Here is a 15,296-nt window from a genome sequence, read left to right as displayed (position 1 = left end):
TCTCATCCTCTGTCGTCCCCTTCTCCTTGTGCCCTCCATCTTTCCCAGCATCAGGGTCTTTTCCAGGGAGTCTTCTTTTCTCATGAGGTGGCCAAAGTATTGGAGCCTCAGCTTCAGGATCTGTCCTTCCAGTGAGCACTCAGGGCTGATTTCCTTCAGAATAGAGATGTTTGATCTTCTTGCAGTCCATGGGACTCTCAAATATTCAGCCACGAAGCTCACTTAGACCAGTTAACCATCTCTTAGCTTAACCTACCTCACAAGCCTATGGCAATGATAAAATGGGGAGAGGAAGAACCATTTGTGCCCATGGCACAAAATGCTAAAATACAAAATTAAAACAGAATACGTCAGAAATGTGTGCCTGTGTGTGTGTATGACAATATTCTAATAGTATTATTTGCACTTGTTAGTTGTGCTTCTTACATAAAGTAACTCAAAATAACTTGCAAACCTACATTAAAACCACACAAAACTAAAACAAGAGTAAAAGCTAAAAATGAGACAATTGTGCAAGTGGAATGATTTCTCCTCTAAATTGGTTTTGGGTTCTCCCTCAACCGTCCAGGACAGATTTTGGGGTGGTGCGGAGTGAAAAGGGGGTCCCATTGCACAAGCAGAATTTGTTCCACTCACACAGTTGGTTAATTGAATGCCACTCATACAAATTAAAATCAACAATGACACATCACAAATTTTTAAAAAGAGACAATTAATTAAAGGATGGAAAAGGTAGTCTTCCATAAATCTTCCCAAATTCCTGAGTAAGTAAGAAAGCTTCCACTTGGTGCTGGAAAGCCCATAATGTTGGTGTCAGTTGTGCCTTCCTGGCAAGGGCATTCTGGAGCCAAAATGCCACCTTCTACAGGTAGGTAACTGTGTTGGTCTGACGCAGTCAAAATAAATAAAAAATTGTCCGGTAGCACCTTAAAGACCAACTAAGTTTTTTTCTGGGTATAAGTGTTTGTGTGCATGCACTTCTATAACACAGTTCTTCCGAAGAGAATACTTGGAATAGGGCCTCTCTAGCATAACTTGAGACACTGGCTGACTCATGTGGGAAGAGGTACTCCTCCTTCAGGTTCTTGAACCCCAAGGTGTTTGGGGCTTCAAATATAAGCACCAGCATCTGAAAGTGGGCTTTGAAGCAGACAGATATATTATGTACAGAGGAGGGCAACCAAGATAATCAAAGGTCTGGAAACCAAGCCTTATGAGGAACGGTTGAAGGAGCTGGGTAATGTTTAGCTGGGAAAAGAGGAGAGTGAGAGGAGATATGATAGCCATCTTCAAATATCTCAAGGACTATCACATGGAAGTGGGAACAAGCTTGTTTTCTCCTGCTCTGGAGGGTAGGACTTGAACCAATGGCTTCAAGTTACAAGAAAGGAGATTCCGACTAAACACGAGGAAGATTTTTCTGATAGTAAGAGCTGTTTGACAGTGGAACAGACTCCCTCGGGAGGTGGTGGACTCTCCTTCCTTGGAGGTTTCTAAGCAGAGGTTGGATGGCCATCTGTCATGGATGCTTTAGCTGAGATTCTTGCACTGCAGAAGGTTGGACTAGATAATCCTCAGGGTCCCTTCCAATTCTACAATTCTATGATTCTTAGTCTGGTTGTAGGCCTCAAAGTTCTAGAATCTGAGTTCTGTACTCACTGAAGCTTCTGGGTCATCTTCAAGGGCAGCCCCACATATAAGGTTTTGCAGCAATCCAGCTGGGAGGTTTACCACAGTTCCCTGTTCAGAAATGGTTGCAGCTGGTGAACCAGCCAAAGCTAGCAAAAAGCAGTCTAGACCACTTAGGCCTTAAGTGATGGTTCAAGGAATTCAAATTGCATACTTGCTCTTTCAAAGGGAGTGCAATCTTATCCAGAACGAGATGGACACCCATTTCTTGGAATGCTTCCCTCTTGTTGGGAATCAGAATCAGCTTGTTGACTGTCATCCAGCCTGTTCCAGAGTCTTGGATTGAAACCGGGAAAGGGGATGGGGTGGGGTTTGGGGATCCAAAGGGTGTATAATTATAACCTGTCTTTTTTCTTTTTATTCTGTTTTGTCATTAATAAGAAAAGTGGGGAATTCGTGGAAGGGAATTTGGGTCGACTTTAGGAAAAGGATTTAAGAATGAGCACTGATGTATAAACTTTGATGTTGTAAAACTGGTTTTTTAAATTGAACTAATTATAAAAAGGTTAAAAAATTGGGGATAAGAACTTTCTGAATTAACAATTTGAATTGGAATATAAGTAGGGGAGGTGTGGGGAAGTCAGGGAAATATGTTACAGAAAATAAGGATCGTAAACTGTATATGTTTTCTTTTTTTGGTTTTTCTTTTGGTTTTTTTTTAATGGAAAATTCTCAATAAATATCTATTTTTTTTAAAAAAAAAACAGAGTCCAGAGCCCAGATTCAGCAAATGCACGGCTACCCCTGACTAAAGGGACAGAGAACCCTGAAGTTGACTTTTGCTCTTTGCGATTTTATAAACCCTGTTGTTTGCAGTTAGGATTATCCATGCAAGGGCTGAGATGCTGCATCAAAACAGAACTCTTTGTCAGAGCTGAGTTGCTTTGCAGGTTATGGAACTTATCACCCTGACTGGAGGTCAGGCAAAGAAATACAGGATCAAGTTTAGAATCTTCTTAGAACTTTCAAATGGAGGAGAGCAGGAATTTCAGTTGGCACGCAAGGACATTTCTAGCTGCCTCCCCCGCTTTGGTGTGACAGCCACTTTCTCAGTGGTCATGTGAATTAGCTGTAACTTGGGACTTAAGGCCACTTGAATGGAGAAGCTTTCAATTGTTTGTTCTTTTGCTAAGCAATGAATGGAGAGCTGATGATCCTTTCTTGCTTTCTGGGCAGTTGCAGGTGCTAACACAGAGACCCTCCCCCTGTAGTCTTTATTGAATGTCAGGCTTTATTTTTAAAACAGGAAATAGCTCTCCAAAAGGAAAACCTAGACCATGGGTAGGCAAATTAAGGCCCGGGGGGGGGGGGCGGATCTAGTCCAATTGCCTTCTAAATCTGGCCCGTGGACGGTCCGGGAATCAGTGTATTTTTACATGAGTAGAAAGTGTCCTTTTATTTAAAATGCATCTCTGGGTTTTTTGTGGGGCCTGCCTGGTGTTTTTACATGAGTAGAATGTGTCCTTTTATTGAAAGTGCATCTTTGGGTTATTTGTGGGGTACAGGAATTCGTTGATATATTTTTTTCAAACTATAGTCTGGCCCCCCACAAGCTCTGAGGGACAGTGGATTGGCCCCCTGCTGAAAAAGTTAGCTGACTCCTGACTTAGACTCTCTCTAATCCTCCCTCCTTAACATTGATCACGTGATAAACTTGATTGGCAGCTTAACCCTTCTGGCATATGTCCTTGTTTTAGATTGTAGCAATGTCCATTGGAACAATTTTTGTGTTGCTTCTACAGAAGAACCTGCCAGAAAAGCTCGTCAGTCTTTATCCTCCCCCCCCCTTTTTTAAAAACAAGCCAAGGTAAAAAAAAGCTCTCTCACACACACAGATCGGGCAGGCAGCGGTTTTAACTCTTTGAATTAGTAGGAAGTCATTTGTTTTATTTTTAACTTCCAACAACTTTTAAGATCCCAGCTCTTGAGTCTGCTCTGTAACCTGGCTGCCTCTCTGAAGGAACGAGCAACTCGAAAGCTGCAACTCCAGAATGTGACGTTTCAAATCTGGAGAAGGAAATAAATCAAAAGTCCTTTTGTTCCTTTCTCCCTTTCCCTCCCCTTCTTCCCAGAGAAAAGAAGAAGGAAAGTGTAGGGATGGGTGTAGCAGAAAAAAACCTCCCCGTTCCTCTCTGTAGGAGTGTGCTGTGCAGCTAGCTACAAACCTCATATTCACAAGGCAAACAAAGCATCATTTTTTAATGACTTTCTGAATACATTTTTTTTTTTTTTTTTTGCAGCTGCTTGCCTAGACCTGCTTGTCATAATGGCTTCTTCAAACGCTTTTTAAAGCCTGTGATGTTCAAGGGCCTAGCCTTCCCCCTCTCTCGCTAGTTTTTTATGTGTCACAGTTGTCAAGTAAAATAGAGCACCTTGCCTTTGTTTCAAGATGGTACCTGATCAATATCATCAATCCGTCTCCCCTCCCTCTCTCTCCCTCTCTCTTACACACCCATATACACACACATTCTCTCTCTCTCTCTCTCTCCTCTCTCTCTCTCTACAGCTGTATCCATTTCCTCCTGGCAAAAAGGGACTTTATGAATAAATGATACTGAAATGCTGAGGGTTCAGATACTAAATAATGAATTTCACCACCAAAAACACAACAACTTCTCCAATCATAAAATACCGCTCCTTCCATATTGATTGGGCTTTGGCGACTGGATGCAGTGCTAAGCCTCATTCGCCAAGGTGCTTAAAAAGGAAAAAACAACAGGTTTCGCCAGGGTTTATCATCCTGGCTAGGAACAAAATGTAATACCTCTCAATGTAGGCTGCCTGCCTAATGTTTGGGCGTTAATATTTCTTCCATCGGGGTTAACCCCTTTTGCAGGGGATGGAATCAATGCAAAGAGTGCCTCTGTCTGGGATGGGAACTTTGCTTCTTGGGATATTACAGTAAGTGTGTCATCTCTTCTGTGCTGTTCTGTGGGTACTGCTGGAAGGAGAAGCTGCGGCAAAGCTGGCTTTGGAAAGAGCGGCGTGCTGGAGGAAGGAAGTGGGAGCTCTGTGGCAGGACTGGGGCTTAGGTCAGGAAACTTGCAGCTGCTCCTCCTAACGCTGCTGCCGGGTTCCTTTTTTTGTTTCGTTTTTCTGAGGGGGGCGGCTCACTCGCTGCATGCAGTGGGGTCAGGGCTTGGGAGCACCCATTGCCTGCTCAGATGTGCTTCCTGGAACCGTCGTTGCTGATGGTGCAAGTTCTGATGTGCCCTGAGATGCCAGGATCTGTTCTCTGAGAGAGGACTTGGGGGTCAAGGGAGGAGTGCAAGGCTGTGGCATGTGATTGGCAAAAGCAGCTCTCTGTCAAGTTGTGGGCTAACTTTTTGGACAGCAATCTTCCGCATCTGCCTATAAATTTCCCTTTATTGCCTGTTAATGTCACGGAAGCCTCCTTTTTAATTAGCTGAAACGAGGAGACTTTGCTTTATGGGGAGCTGTGCGTGTCCCACCTACAAGCTTCCTTCCTTTCTCTCTCTTTTATTTTATTACTTTTTTTTAAAAAAAAGAAAGGTGTAAATAGCTTTGCAGCAGGTCAATACAGAGCGAAGCCACACAAATTAAGAAATCAAAGTTGAGGCTTTCCCCAACCCCCTTACCTTTTTAAAAAATTGGTTTGATATACATGGAATAATTACAATTGATTTAGCAGTTGCAAAAAAAAGAGAGAGAGTGAGAGAGAAGATTTCATATTAAGTAGGCTAGAAAATCTCATTCGTTCTGTTGACTGGGGGGATATATATATACATTTTTACCAACCCTAAAACACTTTCTGTTCTCTTTCTGTTTGCCAGATGTTTACTTGTTTATTCAAATGATGATTTTTATATCTGCCTTGCTTTATTTATTTATATTTCTCCCTTTTTTTAATGGGCAAAGAAGAGAAATTGAAGGCATTAATTTAGAGCTACTGATGCAATGAAATGGAGGAATATATTTAAGCTATTAGCTGCTTCAATCTCGTGCCCACAAATAATTGATGAGTTTCTATTAAAGATTGACAAGCTAGCAGGCGGCGAGGCGTTTTTTACTAGACCATGCTGCAGAGGCAGACAATATGCATTGTAGTCCTTATTCTAATGCAGCGTATTAGCCTATTTTAGAAATGCGGGGGGAGGGTTCTCTTTCCTAGGGACCTACAAACATATATATGTATATGGCCAAAATTATAAGCCACACACTTCACCAGCATGCTGGGTTCCAGTGGCTTCATCAGAGCAGAAATATCCCACTCTATGGAAGGAGGGAATGAAAACTCACAAAAAAGTGTACAGTAAAAACAAAAGCCCTGTTGCTTCTCTTAGTAGAATGTGTGTTGCCAGCATGTTGTAAATAAACAATAATTTCCCCAATGAGTTTATTCTGTCCAGGTCTATTACTCTCTTCTCTCTTTATATATATATCTATATAAAATGATCTGTACAAAGAGACCTCTGTTCTGCTTAAGGTTTACTTGGAAATTTGGTTTCCCAAGGAGGGAATAGTTAAGCAAGATATAATATTTGTTATCTGTTCATTGTCATTCAAATATACATATGTAATAATCAGCAGGAATTCAAAAATATCAATGGGGATTTTTTGGGGGGGGGTGTGTGTGCAGGTTTGTAAACTAAGCATCCAAACTAATGCATGTTTATGCAGAAGTCAATCCATATTTATGTTAAAGTTAGTCTACTGTTTTGTGCCTTCCTTTCCCAGTTGTCCTAAGCATATTTATTCAAAAGTTTGTTCCAATGTGTTCAGTGGGACTTACCCCCAAGTAAGTACGCCTATGATCTTGGGATTTCAACCCTACTAGTGATTATTTTCCAAATCTAACCCTCGGTTAATTTTCTCTTGTTCCTATTGCAATAATAGCTTTTCAAAAGTGGAAATATGTGAAAAGTAGAATGTAAAACAGTTGCTTTAGTATTTTTAGGCTGTAGACATCTGCACGCCTGCCTGGGAATAAGTCAAATTGAATACAGCGAGACATCTAAGAGAACATAAACAGGCTGTGTTGTTTGGGGAAAGTTTGGCAAATAATTACAAAGTTTATCGCTTGTTTACCCATGAAAGTTCATATCCTTTCTGCCTTTTACAACCCAAGGGAGAACCAGTTAAGATGCTTGTTTGGGTATTGTTTATTACAACAATTTCCAGACGGGCAACTGTTGTAGCGAAACAGCAAGGAGTCTTGTGGTATCTTAAAACTTATGCCATAATAAATAGCATAATAAATTGCTATTCGTTAAGATATCACAGGATTCTTTGTTGTTTTTGATACACACACACACACACACACACACACACACTATAGCTAATTTGTCTAATACAATCACTGGTCTGTAACAGAGAATTGCAATTCTTCACTGCATAATTCACAATAAGGAATATGTTGATCGCCAAATATGTTTGCAAATATGTTTGCAATTTGCAAAATGTTTGCAAATTGCACTTTAAAGTCTAATTTAATTCACACCAAACAAATGATTACCATATAACCTGACTTTTTAAGGATGGGTTCAGTACAATTTATGGTTTAAAACAAACAGTTTATGTGTAAATACAAAGGGAGTAGGTCCAAATCCAGACCCATTGAGGTTAATAGGATCAAAGTTTATAATCACAACCAGTTTACACCACACTGATTTCTATAAGAATATAATAAGATTTCAGCGGGTGTACTCTTAAGTGCAGCTACACAATTCTAACCATGTCTACTCAGAAGTAAGTCCTGCAGAATTCAGTGGGGATTACTTCCAGGTAAATGAAGGTAGGATTCCAGCAAAAGTCAGGATCCAACTCAGTGAGAGAAATTGAATCCATTGCTCAGTTGAGCAGCTTCCTCCGTTGGGACTAATGTCTGGACCAGGAACACGTGACACACAGGAAACTCACTGATATAATTGGGATTGCTTCTACATAGTTGCCTCAATCTAGCTAGTGTTCCTGCACGAGGAGTTACAGCTTTCCCCCTGTCGATATATTGTATGTTTACTTCCTTGAGCCCAAATCCATAACTGGGCATGTGCAACTTTTTAAAAAAGTGAAATTCCAGCCATTAGGAAGAGGTGCTAGGAGGGGCTGGATTCATTCATCCCCCCCCCCCTGCCAAACCACTGATCAGTAGGGTTACCAGGCTCATGTATTATTTGATAAATCAGAGCTCATGAGTACAAGCTACCCAGGCCAGGACACCAATAGGGCAGAGAACACATGCATTATGGCACTTGTTTTTAGAGGGGTATTTGTGCTGTGTTATCTTAGCCATGCCTACGCAGAATGAAGATCCATTGATTTCAGTTGGGCACAGAACCCAGCAGTATGTGTGCAGGATTGCAGCCTTATAGCATCTGAAGAATCTGAAGAAGTGTGCATGCACACGAAAGCTCATACCAATAACAAATTTAGTTGGTCTCTAAGGTGCTACTGGAAGGAATATTTTGTTTGTTTAGACTACAGCAGACCAACACGGCTACCTACCTGTAACTAGCCTTATAGCAGTTTGATTCATTGGACTATTGTATTCAAAAGTCCAGAATAATCTCAGCTGCTCAATGTCCAGGCCTGCGGTACATAGCAGGAGTGTCTGTGACCTCATTGTCTAGAGGTGAGGTGTAGTAAATCAAATTCTGGAATTCAAAGGGCTGTGTGGGAAATCTGAGTGTCTTTGGACCCTGACCCAAACCACCAGCTTAACTGGATGGTGTAGCTGGATGCAAAAAAGTTATTTCACGTGGAGATTCAGGGGTGTGATGATGATGGGCACAGATGATTGGCCAAGGCTGTTTGCACCAGATGTGTTGAATTCAGAAGTTGTTTAACTACTACATAGTCACAAGTCCCAGGACTTCCAGCCTTGCACAATCTGATCATTCAGCCAGTGTGAGCTTGAAGTTGCCATTTCATTTCCAGTTCGTGTAAGAAGAGCTGCGATGGCTCAGCTTTATGCTAACAGGCTTGTTTGCATGAGAAGTTATTTGTGGAAATGAGCCAGGCGTGGGAACCGGCTTTGAGATGTGTAAGAAAATAATTTTCTTAGCAGGATTTTGCAGTGTGCTACCTTGCATATCAGGCAAACACACACACACACACACACACACACACACACACACTGCACCCCTAAGATTATGAGGAAGGGAGAGCATCAACACCACAGGACATTGGCTTCACCAGGCAATATCTTTGCTAGGTATCGTTTTACGGGCTTTGCTTGCTGGCTTCATTTTGTATTTATGAATATATTTTCAGGAGAAGGATAAATAGGTGAAAATAGTTCGGTACCATGTGATTTGTTTCATCCTAAGGCATCGCCTGGGGTTACTGATACAGTCCTGGCTCTCGGTACGGAGAAGTGAAATGTGCAACAATGAAAATTTTATTAAAATGTTCGTTAACCCATTACAGGGTGTTCATTTTCAATTCTTTGCGAGAAGCACGATGTATCATTTTGTGTGTGTCATTTGGTAGAGAGAGAGAGAGAAAGAGAGAGAGATGAGCCAAGAGGAAGAACACATTTAATGTGGGGGGGGGAGGGGGGATTTTAATGGGCTGCATTATACAAATGGCCCAGTGCACGATTGCCATTATTAAAATAATTTGTCATTGGATTAAAAAAAAGAGAGAAAGAAATTTCAAGGCTTCTTTGAATATTTCCTCTCATTTTCTCACTGTCTCCCTCCTTCCCTCCCCTTTCTTTCTTTAAAAAAAGAGATAGTATCGTAAAGGCAGACGCATTTTCAGGCAAAGCCCATTTCAGACCAGAATTTCTGAGAGTCCTATTAATGTTTCATGCTAATCAAGGAGAGTAGGAAATAGAGCTGACAGGTGCTTCTACTCTGCTTATTCCTGTCTTCCTGCATTAGACGTTACTAGCTAAAAAAGGAGCAGCGTGGCTCCTTTCCAAGGCTTATAGTGACAAGGGCAGGAACGAAATGGGTTCTGTCCTTAAGTTTTGTCGTTGTTTTCTTTATTGGCTCATCTGATGACATCCCCGGTAATCTGGCAGCATTGATGACGAATCAAACTCTTTTGCTTCATACTGTGACCTCAGCAAGGCTCTGTGTTTCCTACCTGTCATCTTCAACTGATGATCGCATGTTCGCTATTGCCCTCACAAAGGTCCTGTCAGGGAGTCAATTCAGGCAATGATTTACCAAGTCATGGCATACCACAGCGTGCTTGCAACTCTTTGATAAGATGTCATTTGCAATCCCCAGCCAAGGGTTGGAGGTTGGTGATGATTTTGCCACTTCCTGGATTCCTATCAGGAAAGATGGATGCGTTTGTGTATAACATTTACAGATGATGGGCATACTGGTTAGAAGTACACATGGCGCTCAGTACTGGATGATGTGGCAGGGCTAGTCAGCCATGTTGCTGTTGCTTACTGCGAGGTAGAGGAAAAGGCAGAGGCAGTGGCATGGTCGGAGCAGTGCAAACACACTTGTGGGAGTGCCAGATCAACTCCGCTGGTGTGTTTGCACTGCACTGACCTCACCACTACCTTGTCCCTTCTCACCTATGTTTCCAAGCACAATTCAAAGTGTTGGTGCTGACCTTTAAAGGCCTCAATGGCCTCGGCCCTGTGTACCTGAAGAAGCGTCTCCAACCCCATCATTCAGCCCGGAGACTGAGATCTTGCTCTGGTTGCCTTCTGGTAGTTCTCTCACTGCAAGAAGTGAGGTTATAGGTAACCAAGCAGAGGGCCTTCTTAGTGGTGGCGCCCGCCCTGTGGAATGTCCTCCCATCAGATTTCCGGAAGTTAAGTAACTACACAACCTTTAGAAAACACCTGAAGGCAGCCCTGTATAGGGAAGGTTTTAATGTTTGATGTTTTATTATGTTTCTCTATAAGCTGGAAGCCTCCCATATTGGCTGGGGCGACCCAGTCAGATGGGTAGGATACGTACTGTAAGAGCCAACACCTAGGGTCCAAGGGCTCTTTGGCCCCTCCAATAAAATATTTGAGGGGGCTGCCCCTCCTCAAAGTTGGTGGACATTGCCGTTCAAATTGTGTGATTGCACCATGTCATGTGATCGATTAGGCGGGGCAGTGCTTACCTGGCCCCACCCAATATTTTATTCAGGTTGGCACCCTGGTGTCACGACATGGAGAGCTTCTGCTAGTTCTTTTATTTAAATCAACAGAATACACAGGGAGACCATAGATTATGCTCCTCTCAGTCTCGAGACATTGTTCAGAGTGCCCATCCCACCCCTCTTTACTGCCTCTGGTGGCCGGCAATGGAATATTTCTGTCTCTCTTTGGTCTTCTGCTTGAAGATATGAAGTGATCGCCTGGTCCTTGGAGAAGAGGAAGGTCCTACCAGGCTTTCAAGTGATGAAGTGTCCACTGTCAGCTGCACTGTTTCTCCCACTTCTGAGTCCTCCATTATTTCCCATCTCTTTGCTTCTTCTTCTGGGGTGTGTCCTGTTTGCCACCACCATGAATCTGGGTCCATACTATCGTCATCTTCCTCCTACCCAGAAGCCTCTTGAAATGGAGGCCTCTACCACCCCTCCCTATCTGCCCAGTCCCTGACATCTGGTAGGGTACAAATAATAAAATGATGATAATGATGATGGTGATTAGAGCTCAGGCAAGGGGCACTGCCCCACCATGCTACTTGCTACTGATGGTGGTAAATGATGGTCTGCATGGTCAGGTTGCACCCCTGCTCCTCCTCACATTTCTTAGCTCAGGGGCAGAACACGAGCATTGTTTGCGAAGAGATCTCTGGCTCATTGCCTGGAAACTCTAGTCAAAAATATCAGATAGCAGGTTGATGTGAAAAACCTTTGCCTAAGACCTTGAGAAGCCACTGTCAATCTGAGTAGAGACAACATTGGGTTAGATGAACAAATAGCCTGATGTGGCATAAGACAGCTTCCTGCTATGGAAAGAATTGAAGCTCAGTGCATGCAGAGAGTGTACGATTCAATTTTGGGTGTCTCTCGGGAGAGCTGAGAAAGGTCCCTGTCTGAAACTCTGGTTTACCCCTGCCAGTATAAGGAAGCTTCCTGTCTTCTTTTCGTTTCATTTTGCTGCTCATGGTCCTGCAGTACAGTCCTGGCAGAGTGCGATGTTTTCTGCCACGTGTTGCCATGTTGCCAATCCTTGTCCCTTGTTCCCTGGCATGAGGGGTGCCAACCATAGGGGGATCTGGGTGCCTGAGCACCCACAAAATTTTTGTTTGTGTGCTCAACACCCACACCGCAGGTCCCCCAACCCAACATCTGAGGTCTCACAAGGCTTTGGACAGCATCTCTGAGGCCTCACAAGCAGTGGCGGAGGAAGGGGCGGGGGGGGGTGGCCTATTGGAGGGGGATTTTCAACTGGTGGCAGAGGACAGACTGTGACTCCGGGAGACACAGGTGTAAAACCAAACTAAAACGAAGGCTTTATTACAAAACAACAAACAGAAACTCTGGTGGGTGTTATTCCTGCAGGCAGGCTACAAATGGCAGCTTTTTCCTTTTGTAGCCATGGCCAGCTGCAACTAATTAACCCAGAAACTTCTTAAAGGTACACACACATGTTTCTGTGCAGAATGTCTCCCAACATGGCCGCCCCAGGTGCCACCTCTGAGGGGGGTGAAAAGAAGGCGCTGCAGCCGTGAGCAGAGGATCCCACTGCTGTCCGTACGGCACTCGAGTGGTGCCATCGGCAAACCAACCAGCGGCGCATGCACAGCACCACTACATACTGTGCATGTGCGGTGCCACTGCACACGCGCAATATGTAGCACCGTTGCACATGCACCATATGTACGGTGCACGTGCATGCATCACCGGGTGGTTTGCCCCGCCCCCTGACACCCCGCATTGAGTGTCAGTTAGACTTCCTTTGCCCCTGCTCACAAGACATCAAAGATGCTTCCCGAGGTCTCGCGAGACCTCAGCACCTGACTTCCGGTGGCACCGGGTGGTTGCCACTTCTGAAAAGACCTGCTGCCTGCTTCTCTGTAGCTTCACTTCTTGTAGTGAAGGAATTGCCAGAAGGCCCTTGGAGCTCAGGGTGCTTGTTTGACCAGTAGCTAGCCAAATTTGTCTGGAAGCTTACCCATGACTATACTTAGTAAGCACTATGGAAACCATTCCATCTTTTTCCTGCCAATAACAACAACAATAATAGTAATTTTATTACTTATTACTTATACCCTGCCCATATGGCTAAGTTTCTCCAGAAATTCTGGGCGGCTTCCAGCAGAATAAAAAAACAAAATAAAACATCAAACATTAAAAACTTTCCATTACAGGGCTGCCTTCAGATGTCTTCTAAAAGTCAGACAGTTGTTTATTTCCTTGACATCTGATGGGAGGGTGTTCCACAGGGAGGGTGTTACTGCTGAGAAGGCCCTCTTCCTGGTTCCCTGTAACTTCACTTCTCGCAGTGAGAGAACCACCTGGGAGTAGACCGGGCTGATTGATGGGGGTGGAGACACTCCTTTAGGCATGTTTCATTCTATTGAAACATCTGAACATACATAGTGATGATGAAGAAGAAGAAGAGTTTGGATTTGATATCCCGAGTCTCAAAGTGGCTCACATTCTCCTTTCCCTTCCTCCCCCACAACAAACACTCTGTGAGGTGAGTGGGGCTGAGAGACTTCAAGGAAGTGTGACTGGCCCAAGGTCACCCAGCAGCTGCATGTGGAGGAGCGGAGACGCGAACCCGGTTCTTCAGATTACGAGACTACCGCTCTTAACCACTACACCACACTGTGCTTATTCTCATGCACCTGTGCTTTTCAACAGTTTGTTGGGCCTGTCATCTTGCCTAGGACACACCAAAACTCCCCCAACAACTCAATCTCTACAGTGGGAGATGGCCTTTGAGGTGTAGAAAGAGGGCAGGTTGAGAAACCCAAATGATTTCAGTCACAGGACCAGACCATGAAAACTGCAGTGAGAAAATTTGTCTTATTACCTTTTGCACTGGTCCTCATGGTGCCTTGAAAGTGGGGCAAATGGGGTGAACTGCGCATGACATTAACGCAACCTGCGCATGACAATTTAGGCTGGAGACGGAGTGGACTGGAGAGAGGTGCTGAATACTTGCCTCAACTTTGCAAGTAAAGAAATGGCAGGTGCAGCTAGGATTTGGCACCTGTCTCCTATCTGCTGGCTCCCCACCCATTCCACAATTTTATATTTTATTTATTGCATTTATATTTCACCTCTTCTCCAAAGAGCTCAAGGTGATGTCCTTTGTTCTTTCCCTCTTCATTCAGTCCCCACAACAACCCTGTGAGGTAGATTAGGGTGAGAAGGAGTGACTGGTCCAAGGTTTCTCAGTGAGCTTCATGACTGACTGAGGATTTGAACCCTGGTTTTCCAAGTCCTAGCCTAACACTCTAACCACTACACCACACCGACTCTCTAGGAATTCAGCAATCCCTTGTATTCTTATATAGGTGTATCTGCTGTTGTTAATGTGGAGTTAGCTGGGCTCCTTGCACCCTGAGGATCCTGTCTTCTGCACTACGTGACAGTGACTTCTGAGGCCTGTAGTTTTTCAGTCTGCTCTATTAAGTGTTTGTCTCATTTAGATGTTAGAAAAACCTCTTAAGTTGTTGCTTAAATAACTCTGAATAAATTTGATGAGGAAAAAAGGTTTTGCATCTCATGGGTGTTTATGATCAGTTTAATTAAATCTGTTTAAAATAAATATATTCAAAGTGGTGTGAACCCCTGCTGTAGGCATACTTAAAGTTGTTTGATCCTTGTTTGCATTACTTGGTGTCAGTAAAATGCCTGCTTAAACATGGGTTAAATCAGGTAACAGAAGAATTTTGTTGTACACTGATTAATGAAAGCTGCTGTTTGGCTAAATTAAGTGACCCTCTTTAAATGGACAAGATCTAATTTCATTTACAGTTTAAAATTACTTGTCAGATTTCTTTAGCACATACAATGCTATTTTGTAGGCAGCAAGTTGCAAAATAAGAAAGACAGGGGTGAGGAACCTGTCACCTTACAGATGTTATTGGAATCCAGCTCCCATCAATCAATAGTCATTTCGTTTCACTTTTAATTTGTATACCGCCTTTCTCTATTACTATACACAAGGCAGTAAACAAGCTGAAGAAACAACAAAACAGACAGCAAAAACCACACACCTAATAACAATCTGATTCAATACAAAAAAGTCGCAATAGCTATCAAACAAAACAACATTCAATAATCTATTAAAATATACAGTGGTACCTCAGGTACGCTTCAAGTTACAGACTCCGCTAACCCAGAAATAGTACCTCGGGTTAAGGATTTTGCTTCAGGATGAGAAAAGAAATCGTGCTCCCGCAGTGCAGCGGCAGCGGGAGGCCCCGTTAGCTAAAGTGGTGCTTCAGGTTAAGGACAGTTTCAGGTTAAGAACGGACCTCTGGAACAAATTAAGTACTTAACCCGAGGTACCAATGTAATAGTAAACTGTAATATTAAATATCAGCAAATGATAGTTAAACAGTTTACACTTCTCAATTACAATAAAGAATTAATAAACAATAAAAATAATGGCAAGTCGCAATGCAGAAAATACCACAAAACATACAAAACCATGTAATGAGAAACTAGGAGACACAACTTATAATTTATTTATTTTTTAATGTCTCTGAACTCTT

At 43.1% G+C, this 15,296-nt stretch overlaps 1 long non-coding RNA gene across 1 annotated transcript in view; it reads left to right on the top strand.

Moving 5' to 3' along the window:
• The first annotated feature begins 4,412 nt into the window (after positions 1-4,412).
• LOC308589536 overlaps positions 4,413-15,296 on the top strand; it is a 215,993-nt gene continuing 205,109 nt past the window's right edge. Inside the window, exon 1 of the long non-coding RNA XR_014009365.1 lies at positions 4,413-4,590. This is a non-coding gene — a long non-coding RNA (uncharacterized lncRNA). The remainder of the gene's footprint in view (positions 4,591-15,296) is intronic.

Source organism: Podarcis bocagei, assembly GCF_964188305.1.
Source record: "Podarcis bocagei genome assembly, chromosome: 6".
Taxonomy (NCBI): domain Eukaryota; kingdom Metazoa; phylum Chordata; class Lepidosauria; order Squamata; family Lacertidae; genus Podarcis; species Podarcis bocagei.
This window is presented reverse-complemented; position numbering and strand designations above follow the sequence as displayed.